Source organism: Theobroma cacao, chromosome 6 (assembly GCF_000208745.1).
Source record: "Theobroma cacao cultivar B97-61/B2 chromosome 6, Criollo_cocoa_genome_V2, whole genome shotgun sequence".
Classification (NCBI taxonomy): Eukaryota; Viridiplantae; Streptophyta; class Magnoliopsida; order Malvales; family Malvaceae; genus Theobroma; species Theobroma cacao.
In genome coordinates this window covers 4,898,642-4,912,478 of record NC_030855.1, presented here as the reverse complement: position 1 = coordinate 4,912,478, position 13,837 = coordinate 4,898,642, and the positions used below count along the sequence as shown (strand labels likewise).

General features: G+C 33.3%; 1 long non-coding RNA gene across 1 annotated transcript; it reads right to left on the bottom strand.

The window, feature by feature from the left end:
- On the bottom strand, positions 1,621-2,592 carry LOC108662482. Its single transcript, XR_001928346.1, has 3 exons — positions 2,303-2,592; positions 2,142-2,229; positions 1,621-2,065 (listed from the first exon to the last, which is right to left on the bottom strand). It is a non-coding gene; the product is annotated as an uncharacterized LOC108662482 (long non-coding RNA).

Below are 13,837 nucleotides of genomic sequence, written 5' to 3'. Positions count from 1 at the left end.
TATGGTGGCATGGGTAGTTCCCACGAGTAGGTAAAGGGGGACCTGAAGCCCCGATTCATATTGGGTGGCGTGGGTAGTTCCCATGAGTAGGTAAAGGGGGACCTGAATCCGTGATTTATGTATGGTGGCATGGGTAGTTCCCACGAGTAGGTAAAGGAGGACATGAAGCCTCGATTTATGTATGGTGGTGTGGGTAGTTCCCACGAGTAGGTAAAGGGGGACCTAAAGCCCTGATTTATATATGGTGGTGTGGGTAGTTCCCACGAGTAAGTAAAGGGGGACCTGAAGCCCCAATTCATATTTGGTGGCGTAGGTAGTTCCCACAAGTAGGTAAAGGTGGACCTGAAGCCTCGATTTATATATGGTGGCGTGGGTAGTTCCCACAAGTAGGTAAAAGGGGACATGAAGCCCTGATTTATGTATGGTGGCGTGGGTAGTTCCCACGAGTAGGTAAAGGGGGACTTGAAGCCTCTATTTATATATGGTGGCATTGGTAGTTCCCACGAGTAGGTAAAAGGGAACTTGAAGCCCCGATTTATGTATGGTGGTGTGGGTAGTTCCCAAGAATAGGTAAAGGGGGACCTAAAGCCTTGATTTATGTATGGTGGCGTGGGTAGTTCCCACGAGTAGGTAAAAAGAGGGATGTGAAGCCCTGATTTATTTGGTGGCATGGGTAGTTCCCACGAGTAAGTAAAAAGAGAGACTTGAAGCCTTGATTCATTTGGTGGCATGGGCAGTTCCCACGAGTAGGTGATGATGTCGAAAAAGTAAGCCTAAGGGCTATATTTATCCTCCTCGAAGATAATGCTCCCTTGTGGATTTTTATTTCACTATGCATGGCATTAGCACTTGAAAATTTTTATTAATGACAAGTGAAATTTACATATTCATTGGTGATCAATTTTTTTACCTTTTTATATTTGAGACTCTTCATTTTTCACTTGTCATTGAATTTAAATGTTGACTGGATGTCAGGGTTGAAAGATTTTCTAATACCTTATATAAAACTGTTTTCATATATGTCTACTTGTGAATTATTATTTTTTAGAATTGAAAGGTATAAAAACAAAATCTCTCAGTTTTATGGAATGTATTTTCTATGCTTACTCTTGGATTTATAAACATTCCACCTTTATGTTTGTTTTCCCTCCTCGCCTGCTCACGGGGTCGATAATGATCACTAAGTCTATGAGACTCACACCCTTTTTATTTCCTCTTTTTGCAGATAGAGATCAGTCTAACGTGTAATCATCAATGCGTACGAACCACCGCCGAGTAGGTAAAGGCATCTCCTAACCCCGCTTCGAGTTGCTCCGCTATTTAGGGTTGTGTCGGAACAAAATTGCTAGATGTTGAAAAATGTTGTTAACTCATAAACGTGAGTTGTTATTATTTTGAATGAAGTAGATATTAGTTTAATTATTAATATTCACTTACGCACGTGATTATATGTATTAATGAATCTAGCGAAAGTCTTAAATGAGGCTTGTTCGAGACTTAGCGAAAATCCCTCGGAAGTCTCGGACGTCTATAGCGACCAAGGGGGGTCGTTACAATATGCTACATTTGCTGTTCGCATTTAATGCTATACTTTCATCTCTTATTCTTAAGAGATAGCCATTTACACTTAATCCTTAGCGTAAACTTTGAATTACATAAATCCAACAATTTGTTTATGACCTCAAATGCCCATATCAATCTTTCTAATGACACTTATCACGTTCAAACTATTATTTTCATACTATTAATCACATATATGGCAGCAACCATAAATTCGATTTCACCAAGTAATTTCTAAGCTTATATGCACCATTATTCACATTTAACATGCTGCCACTAAGCACAACATCAATTTCCATTCATGTTACACCAACATTCTTAACCTTTTAAATGTTTCAAAACAACATATGTTAACAATTTCATTTTTCAAACTTTCAACTAGCATTGTTGTTTCCTAGCCGTACTCAAGGCATCACACAATCATATCACATTGCATGCCTTACCTTTGTGATGGCTTGGATCTTGCGTGCAACCTCAATATCCTTCCAAAGCTTTAATCATCAAGCTACCAACATTATTTAGAAATTATTTTCTTAGTAATTTTACCAACCGTAGGCCTTAAAACAAAATACCATGCTAACCTTTTCTCTTTCACTTTGAATCCATCATGCATCCAAGAGTTTGATGACTTGCATGTCAATAAGTCCTCTCCAATCAAGCTTTTCTTTGCTGCCACAAACACAACCCAACATTACCAATCTGAATTTCGAAGGATTCATTCAAACTAAAGCCATTCTCTTACCTTTTCCTTGCTTGAATCACAAAACCGAGCCACACATCCTCTTCCAAGTTTCAAATCTCTTTTTGGATGGTGAAATATCAATTCTCAACAAGGTAAAGGGAAGGAAATCTTCATGGTTGCCTTAGGTTTTCTTCAAAACTGAGCCTCCCCTTAACTTTCTCCTTTCTTCTTTTTTCTTTCTACCATGTGGGTGGAACTTATAAAGCTATTTCTTTCCTTTCTTTTTCTCTCAAAGGGACGATTTTGCCTAAGTTCCCAAGCCATTTTTCTTTTCCTTTTCCTTTCTATTGACTATCTATTTGGCCACCCTCTTGAACCACTCACAACACATGCACCAATTCACCTTTTATTTTCATTTGGCCATTTGCCAACCAATGGTTCTTCATGCACCAGTATTCTCTACATTTCATTGGTTAAATGTCCACCATTCATTATCCTTCCATTCTTTAATTCATTTCCATTTAATCCCACCTTATTTGTGCCCAATAATCTTTCATGCAACTTTCCCACCTTAATTTCCATTTGGCCTCCTCCTTGGCCAATGACATTACATGCAACTATATTTTCTTTTCTTTTAGTCTAATTGTCACCAAGTGTCCATCATGCACAACTCCTTCATGCATTCTTTTAATCTTTAAAAATCCACATGCATGTGTTATCTTATTCTTTTGTCTCATGCCTTTTTATTTGTCACATGGTGGGGATCCCACATGTTCCCCACTACAAGTACATCCTTGCATGCGTATCATTGCATGTAATAGTATTTGTTACACGCATATTCCATCCTCCCACACAATCTAACTTTCCTTGATTAGTTAATTTCCATTTAACTTCAAATATTGTAATTGCACATAAGTCTTCAACTTTTTCTTATTTACCATTCGACCCTCATACCTTTCATCTTTTACAATTAGGTCATCCCATTATTCTTTTAATTTCAATTTCCTTCTATTTTCCTTCCTTTGCACTTGTACAAATAAAATATCATATTGACACTTCATCAAGATGTCACCATAATATTTAAATACATATTTACCTACTCTTGTTTTATTTAATAAAGGCACATAGGCCCCACTAACGTCGTTTTTCTTCAAAATTCTTTCTTCAAAATTCTTTCTTACTTCTCCCCCACTTAGATTAGCCATATAGTCCTCTTCATGACTAATTTCAACAATAAGTAAAATATTAATATCTTAATATTATTTTATTAATAAAATATTATTTTATTCCAAAGTCTGAATCATCTAAATGATTGATAGCGTAATTTCAAAGTTGTTGGCTTGAATAGGAGGTCTTCAAAAACTAGAGTGGAGACTTTGTACTCGTGGGACAACATAATCCCTTAAAGACTTGGTCTCTTCCCTTTATTAATCAACCATTGTTTTACCTAGGGTAGAAACTTTTTTATTTTTCCTCCGAAATCTTCAAAAAGCCTTTTTGATTTCTGGATCAAAAGGAATAATTTTCAAATTTCGAGCTCTTTGTATACAACGACCAAAATACCTAAAAAATTAAAGATAACAAAAGTCTAGATTAAAATTAAGAATGCTTGGTATTAATATTAAAAAGAAAGAATCGAAAATCAACTCCTTCAGGACAGTGCCAAAAACTTGTTGTTCAATTTTTTACCCACGCAAGTATATGTATCACAAAGATAATATACTGATGAGTAGAGTGTCGATCCCACAGGGAATTGAATTAATTCTATCTATTTATTAATAAAATTACACATCCTAATTTTATCCAAACACTCAAATTTGAATTAACAAGCAAAATAAAATCAAACTTAAAAACTAAAACTAATATAAATTTACTCAGCAAAATTACCTTTTTTAGATTTGATTGACTTTTAAACCTAAGATTATGATGTTTTTTAATACTTCATCTGATTATTGTCTTTCTCTTAACTTAGCTTAATGGATTAAGTTGCTAACCTAGAGTCTTAAATTATTTACAAGTCTTTATCAAGTTTCTCATAAAAATATCTCTCCTAATTAATTTACTATATGTCTATGCAAATTAAATTGAAGAAAGATTCATTAAGTTCGTGCTCTAATTTTGGCTACATGTCACTTATAGGTGTATGTCTATCCTACATGCAAGTCAAACCACCTAGTCAACTAAGTGTATTTGATCATACGCTATTTTATTCAAGGTTTACCTAAATCTCCTTCATCAAGGTCTAACCTAAGTTTTCAATTCAATCTAATTGGTGATCAAGCAATTAGAAGCTTTAAAAACAGAATAAAATAAACAACTTAAATCCATCAAACATAAGCAAAAGAGAGATAAATAAATCAGACTATGTATTGAGTTCAATCATAATTATAGATAAATAACTTAGTTCCCCATCAAGTCACACATCACATCAAATTAGGTTTAAACATTTAGATCAAACTAAGAAAATAAAAAAATTAAGAAAAAAAAAACCCAAGAAATATAATCTTGATCTTCCAAACTTTCTTGAATCCCTTCAAATTCTTCTCAACTTCAATGACTTTGTGGCTTGATTTCGAGCTCTTAATCTAGTGTTTGTTGGCTCCATAAGTTTTTGATGATAACAAAACATTCTCACTCATTAATGTCCAACTATACTACTTAGTGTGCAAGATGAAAATGTATGTCAATAATAAATTAATTACTCGAAAGCAAATATCAAAACTCATAAGAATAAGGAGTTATAAATGAGCCACAAACAGAAGCCTCTTAGTCAGATAACTAAGGGAGTTAGTTAGTTAAAATCCAAAAGTGAAGTTTGCTGGTTCAAAGACAGTAAACTCTTAATCAGTTGAAGCCTTATTTAATTAATTAAGAGAGTAAAACAGATTGCAAAACAGAGAAGATTTAATCCACTAAGAAGTATTGTTAGCCAGCTAAGAGCTCATTGCCAGAGATATTAATTACAAGACAGAGAAGACTTAATCAACTAAGAAGTATGGTTAGTCAACTAATTGCACACTGTTTGAGAATTTGAATGCTTGAAGATAGACTAATGGCTAAAATAGACTCTAAACTGTTTCCAACGGTCTAAAGCTGTCAACATCTATCAGAGTTGGTTTTCCAAGTATAAAAGACATCCCTAATGGTTAAGAAGAAGATTAGATGCTTCTAAGAACAAAAAGAGCTCAAAAATAGCCAAAACTCTCTCAATCCTTCTTGTGTTTCACTCTAATATTTGTAATAGAGTTTAGCACTTTATCTTATACCCTTAAGATCAGGTTAGTGATCATAGGTACTTCTTCATATTTGTACTTCTTGATCACTTAGAGTGTGTGAGTCACTTTAAGGGGATTAACCAAGCTTGGGTTAGTTTGATTGGTTTTATAGGTTCTAACTCAGCCTAGGAAAAGTTAGATTTGGGTTTTGGTAGATCCTAAGAAAAACCATTGTTAAAGGTTGTGGCTAAGCCTGTGAAAAGCCATTGTGAAAGCTTGGTGGAAGCTTGGGAATTCCACTGATTAAGTGATTTGGTTTGAAAATCCTTGATTGGAAGATCAAAGTAGTGGATGTAAGTCATAAAAACCAAACCACTATAAATCTTTGTGAATTGTCTACCCTCTTTTATTTTTCATTTCATTCTTCTTTAAATCATTCTTTTATCTGACATTTAACTTTTCATCATTGACCTTTAACTAGCCCTTAATTAGAAGTCAAGTTTAGTGACATTCACAAAGAGCTATTCACCCCCCTCTAGCACACTTCTTTAAGACTCACAGTGTTTCGTTTTTCTTTAAAAATCCTCCAAAAGGTTGGCTTTATAGGGTTTTGAAGTTAGGCTAAGTTGGGTGAAGAAAGAAGTCAATTCCAAGAAGGATTTCCTCATCAGACTACATGAGCCACGACCTTGACCAATCCATTAGCAGAAATCGTAATTGCTCTAGGATTGCTATAGTGCTTCAACTTCAACAAGATTTTTGACCAACCTTCAGGCTAAACCTGGTGAAATAGTAAACATGAAAGTTGTATCTTTTTCTGTCACGACCCAATTTCCTGGGCCATGACCGACGCATGAGCTCAATGAGCATAGCTCACTAAGCCCAAGCAAGCCTATCCATTTACCTTTGCTTAACAAATTTATCATATCATGCATACACACATACCTTTTCCTAGGTGTGAACATAGCCAAAACACAATGGTAATATCGATAACAATATACATGCACTATACCAGTCATGTATTTAGCAATTTACATTGCATACACATATTCACATTGTTAGATTGTATTCACATAAGGAATGTTTATCGAAATCATGATGCATTCATTTTCTCAAAACCATGCAATTGTTTTAGCTCCTTTAAACCCCTCATGTAAACCCCACATGAGTAAATCACTTTACAAAAATCCATGCTTAACTATGGTACCAAAGAAATGGGAAATATGGCAAAAACCCACAAGTTAGCAAAATGGACAGAAAGTTTCTCACTGTAGCGAGAACCAGTTCTGGTGAAGGCCCTCAAACCCGAGAGTTTCTCTCTGTAGCGAGAATGAATTTCGCTACAGCGAAACAGAGTAACAAGAGAAAAGTTTCCCTTCACTCAACAAAAATGCCATCCTACTAAACCAACAAAATCAACATAAAACTCATGAAAATTCTCAAAGTGCAATGTATCAAATTTCACATATATGTCAACCATATATCACATTCATGAGCTTTCATTTCATAAGTCTAGATATGCCTAATTAGATAGACAAACATCAATATCATCATAATCACACCCGGCTCATGTACATCCCCCCACATCGTGCACATAGCCGGCACCATCGTGTGCATCCCTCTACATCGTGCACAATCAGTGCCATCGTGTACATCCCCCCACATCGTGCACACGGGCACTATCATCATCCATCTCTCACACCACCATCATCACCGGTATGTGCATCCCCCCACATCGTGCACACACACGGTTACAGTCATTATACACAATATCATTCATCATGCACAACACACACACACACACACATATATATATATATATCATCATATTGTAATAATGCATGAATCCATAGCAATCACATATCACAACATCAAACCATTTAATAAAAGCTTGTTCCCAAGGTACATTTTCTAAGACAAGTTGGATAGAATCTTTCATATTCCCCAAAACAAGTTTGAAATGCAAGTCCACTCACCGATATCGAAAATTCAGATTCCGGGTGAACTCGGACTAATAGTCCTTAAGCGTAATTCCTTTGCCTTTTTCGAACGTCTCACTACCTTGACAAATACTAAAGTCAAGAAATTTACTATATTGTCCCTAAATTGATATAAACTAATTTAAATTACTAATGCTTGATATGTAAATGCAAAAATACGTCCGATTACCGCTTAATCGCGGTATCAATTAAATTCGACTGATCACCGATTAATTGGCGATTGTGTCCAAATCACCTCTAAATTAATCCATTTCTCCTCTAATACCTTAATTTACCACCTACCATTTAAATAAAGCCAAATTCAGTATTAGAACCCTCACAGTTCCTTATAGAAAAATTCGGTCATTTGGTGCATTAGCACCGAAATTTTTTCTACATAACCGTTTCACCTTAATTCATCATTTTCCAAGCCATTTTCCTTGAAATAAAAACAATCCCCCATTGATATTCAGCCCTCATGGTTCGACCAACAAGGAACCCTAGAGAAATTGAATATTTCTTTTGTGTTTTTGTTCATAACCATGCTTAACTATCCCTAAACACTAACATAGTCTAAAATCAAATTATTCCAACAACAATTCCTCTTCCATACCCATTTTTTCAGAATTAAATTCATCATGATAACTCAATATTCAACCATGGAAATCAAGAACAAAAGCATGGGTAAGCTAGGTATCAAGGAAAAATAAAGAAATTCTAACTTACCTAACTTGTTTCCTTGATTTCTTCACTTTTTCTTTGAATTTCCACCTAGGCTTTCTTGTTTTTCCCTTTGTTCTTCCTTTGTTCTTGTTGCTGGTTGCCTAGGCCGAATATGGTGAGAGAATTGGGGATTTAATGGGCTGATTTCTATAGAAAATAATAAAATAATCAAGCATGCCACGTGTCACATGCTTATTAGCCCAATTTTTTAACTTTTTGACTTTTTCTTCTTAATTTTCCACTACAAATATTCTGGTATTTATCCAATCCTACCACAATTAAAATCCCTTGCTCTTGATAAGTGCTGGGGCAAAAAATTTACCGATTTGCCCCGGGGTGAAAAAATTACAATTTTGCCCCTATACTTCGAAATGTACCGGAATCACATTATTTCTACTTTTCAACCTCAAATAACACTAATATTGATCAATATTAACCAAATGGGGCAAAAATCATTTTATAAAAATTTTCGTTTAGTCCTTTAGTGGCAAAATTACCATTTTGCCCTTGTGCTCCAAAAATACTGAGAATCATAATTTTTCACTGCTAAACATCATTTTATACTCCAATAATCATAATTATATTTCATATAATTATTCTTGGTCAAATGTGATCAAATCTTGGCTAAAAAATCTCCATTTTATCATCAAATGGTAAATTGACCGTTTTGTCCCTAATCGATCAATTTTTCTAATGAACTCCAAACTGGACCTTGAACTCCAAATCACTATTCTAAGCCATTCTGTGGGTTTCAAAATTTTCAAATTTCTCTTAAAATTTCTATTTGAACTAGTTCAAGGCTCGATTTAACTTAGTTGTACCACTCGGTACAATACCATCTTTTAATCGAGTTTGACAAGGTCTCACATTTTCTCTTAGCTTTTCAATAATCTAAGAATTATCTCATTTGAAGTTGTGTAGAGAGAGTTATGGGTGAAATATCAAAACATATGTAGTGGAGGTCTATAGTTCAAAATTGCTTTCTTTCTTCCATTTAAAGTCTTCCTTCATTAAACACCTACAAAAGCACTCTTAATAAATTTTAATTAAAAAGTGTGTCACAAATTAACAAAGGCTTAAATGGAACCTTACCTATATGAACATAGAAGTGGTGTTGTTATTAACAAAAGTAAAATGGTCAACTTTTGAAAGTATTCATGAAATATTATGATGTAATGCATGGCCAAACAACTACTAAAATTATCAGCATGCTTCTAATGAAATTGGATAATATCATGTGTGTGGTAATTTCAATTTTGATAATAGAATAATAGTTTAATCAATTAAGACTCTTCAAGAATTTAAATTACTTATACTGTAAGAAGATTCAAGTTGAAAGGCATCTTTTTTATATATATAATTAGTGTTTTAATATTATTAGTGTTTAATTTTTTAATTTAATTGTACAATCTAAGTAGGGATTGTTGGAGATATTAGTCTTATTAGATTGTAAGTTAAAGGTGAGTAGATATTTGTCCAGTTAGTATAAAAATTTGTTGTTAGTGATAGTAACAAAGTTATCAATCAAGCTTAAAGAGACTAAGATTGTTGAAATCCAATTGCAAAACCACTTTATAATCCAACTTTATACCAAAATCAACAAAAGCATAAAAGTAAGCAAAATTTATGTAATCATTCTTTAGCAAAGGGGGAAATTCCATTTATTAACTTCTTATTTGATAATAAATGAAAGACACGTTGTCATAGCAAAAGCCGCTCAAGTGATTTGGTTTATTCTTATAGATTACTACTTATTATGGTGTCATATGATTCTGAAATCCAATCATTCACTACAAATAAATACAAAAATTTTTAATTCATTTGAGTTGTTCAAAATCCATTGTTTAAGGTATAGAGATATAAAAAACTGAGGGCCTACCAAATGCTTTTAAATAAGGTCAATAATTAGAAATTTCAGCCAACCCAATGAATTTTTTTACAAGAACATATCGTTTGACGAATCCAGCAGTTTGTGATTTCAAACTTATTAGTCAGAAAAATAATGAGAAATCACATCTGTTAGCTTTATCAGCTTTAAAATCATTGTAGTTTTGAAAAGACAAAAGTGAGCAAAATTGCTTCAATGATCTTTGAACTTGTTCCAGTGATTCTTGATCTTGTTGGAATGATTTTTGAAGTTGTTTGAATATGATTTGAACTTAATTTATTAATGTGAAGAACTTTCATACACTTACTTTTGAAGTGCATAAGTGTTTCCATGTGAAAAATGATCAAAATTACATGAATAATCTTTGAACTTGTTTGAATGATTTTCAAAGTTGTTTGAATGAGTTTTTGAACTTGTTTGAATAGTTTTTAAACTTGTTTAATTAGGTTTTGAGGATCCTAACTGTTTCCATGTGAAAAGTTTTAAAAACTACAGGAATGAGTTTTGAAATTGCTTGAATGATTTTTGAACTTGTTTGAATAGTTTATAAACTTGTTTAAATTAGTTTTAAACCTCCCTTGCATTTGATTTTGAAATGTCCAAGTATTTGGCATCAAATTGGGTTCAAAAACATGAATTTTCTATGTTTTAAGCTACAAATACTAATACTTTAGTCGAAAATATCGATGCATTTTAAATAGAATGGTTCTACCTGAAATGCATGGATACATTTCAAAATGTATCGATACATTTGGTCCAGAACTAGCTGTTACACATGAAAATCAAAGGACAAAGGGCGATTTTCTTCACCAAACCTTCTACAACAGCTCTAAAGCTTCTTCAACTATAATAAGGACTTCTCCAACACATTTACAAGGTTAGAATAGTGGAGAAATACATCAAATACTCAAGAATCAAATCTTAGAACAAGCAAAACACATGCTTCCACTTAGCTTTTAAGCTATTTTTTAGCCTCAAATTCTTTGTGCTACCATTCCTATTCTTTGTGTACATCTTTGTATTCATCACACTATGTTTACATTATACTTCTTTAGCAAAACCCACATTCTAGAGATATCCTTGCTACTCAAAATTGTAAAAGGGAAAAAGTTATACTTGGGCCTCTAAAAGGTAGTGTTTAGAGGTTGTGCTTGATCCTTGAAAGCCATTGAGGTTATACCCTAACCTTCAAAAGGTAATGTTTAAAGGTTGTGCTGAAGCCTCGAAAAGCAATGGTTATGCTTGATCCTTGAAAAGGCATTGTATTGAATTTATTTAATAGTGGATTAAACTCCTTAGCTTGCTAAAGGAGAGGACGTAGGCACCAAGGAAAGGTCGAACCTCTATAAATTTCTTGTGCATTTTCTTTTTACTCTCCATTATTTATTATTGTGCAATTTATTTTACTTTGAAGAGTTTTGAAAATTTGTTCTTAACTTGTTTATTCTTTAATTTATTCTTCAAATTACTTTTGGCATTTATGATTGAAAACCAAGTTCGCGAAAATTGTTTTTAGCTTGCCTTAATAGGAAATTTGATTTTGAGAAAAGAACTTTTAAAAATCCAATTCACCTCTCTCTTGGATATTTTCACATTATTATTGAGCTAACATTTCTAACAATTGGTATCAGAACTTAGACTCAATTTTGTAGGTCTAACAAACTTTGAGTGATCCTTGTTAGTTCCAAGACATGGCTATGAACTCTATTGCAACAATTCTTGGTGAAGGGCAATCAATTGTAGACCTTCATCTATTTAGTGGGGAGAACTACACTTATTGGAAACATAGAATGAAGTACTTTGTTCTAGCCAATGCTTATGAAGTTTGGTGGACAATTGTTGATGGTCCATACAAGCCAACCATGGAAGAAAGATAGTGGATACAAGTGACAAAAATATGGTACAACTCAATGCCAAGCCTATGCATACTCTTTTTTGTGCGCTTGATGATAATGATTACAAGAGAGTTTTTAAGTGTGAAAGTGCTAAAGAGATTTGGGAAAAGTTAGAAGAGTTGTATGGAGAAACAAAGAAAGAAGAGGAAATGGAAAATAAGCCTTGTGAAATTCAATGCTTAACATGTGGCAAGGCAATTAGAGGTAGGGGATCAAGTAAAATTCAATCCTCAATCCAATTTGAATCATGCCTCATAGCTTGTGAAGAGCTCAAGGTAAACTCCTCACTTTGTGAACCCATTTCACATTCATTTGGTGAATTGCAAAGTGCCTTTGTAGAATTAGCTTATGAATTTGAGACAATGAATTTGAAACACAAGAAAGTGATTTCAAAACTTAGTGTTGAAAATGAATTTTATTAAAGGCAAAAGATGATTTAAAAGAAAAAAATGAAAAATTAAAAATAAATTTTGAGGCATTCCTAAAGAGAAATGATGTTTTAGAAAATGAGAATTTAGACGAGAAAATGAAGCTTGAGGATTTGACAAATGAAAAACAAAAAGTTTTCATGAATTCCCTATATTCTAGAATGACCAAATGCAATTATTGTTCATTTTATGGTCATGGTGCACACACTTGTCCAATTGAGAAATATCTACCTTATAAAGTTAAACAAGTGAGGGTTCCAAAAGAAACTTTGTATGATGAGACTAACTATAAAGGACCCAAAGAAATTTGGCTACCAAACATCAAATAAGAATGTCTCTTGTAGGTATGCTAGAGTAAGGAGGAACAAACTTTTGAAGATTGAAAGCTTTCTAAACACATGATGAAAAATGGTTGATTTTTTGTGCCAAAAGTCTTTTATTTGTCAAACTATGAACTTTGATTGTTTGCTTTTATTTTGTTTTGATTGAATTAATTTAGCTTGATTTCTCAAGTTGTTTGCTCATTTTTTTATTGAGAATTTTGGTTGCCTTTTCTTGCTTGAATATTTAGTGCATAATTCTTTGTTTATTCTCATTGAGCTTTATGGATAAATTTTGGTTATGCAATTTGATTTGATATAATACATACTATATGTAAAGCTCGACCTTATAAAATACTATTCATGACATACATGTGATGATAGCATGATTGCATGCTAGGAGAGTCCCGAAAAAATTACAAAAGTCGGTATTGTACCTAAAGGTACAACAAAGTCTATTTAATCCTTGAACTAGATCAAATAGGAATTTTAAAGTGAGATTAAGAGTTTCACAGTTCATGGATGACTTAAAATGGTAATTTGGAGTTTGAGGATCAATTTAAAGTCAAATCGGAATTTTCACTAACTAGGGGCAAAATGGTCATTTGCCACTTGGGGACAAAATGGAAATTTTAAAAAAGATTTTTTTGACCCCATTTGACTTATTGGAGTATAATTTGACTTAGTGGAGTATGATTTGAGGTTTAGAAGTGAAAAATTTTAATTTCGGTATAATTTGGAGTAAAAGGGTAAAATGGTAATTTTGCCACCCCATGGGCAAAATGGTAATTTTCCACCATCAGGATATTTTTTCCAGCACATGGTCTTCCTTTATCTTCATCTTTGACCTTTGACTAATCATGTGGTGGAGATAAAATGCTTAAATTTTTAAAATTTTAAAAATGGACCAATTAAAAAATGCCATGTGTCAAGCTTAGGATATTTCATTATTTAACTAAAAAATCAGCATAAATCAGCCATTTACTCTCCAAATATTCGGCCAAGCAAGGAAGAGAGAGAAAGAGAGGAAGAACAAACCCTAGGTGAGGAATTTCAAGAGAAAAAGTGTGGAAAATCAAGGAAAACAAGTGAAAAAGGTAGGATTTTTCAACTTAAGCTTGAAATCTATTTTCCTTAAGCATTTCTC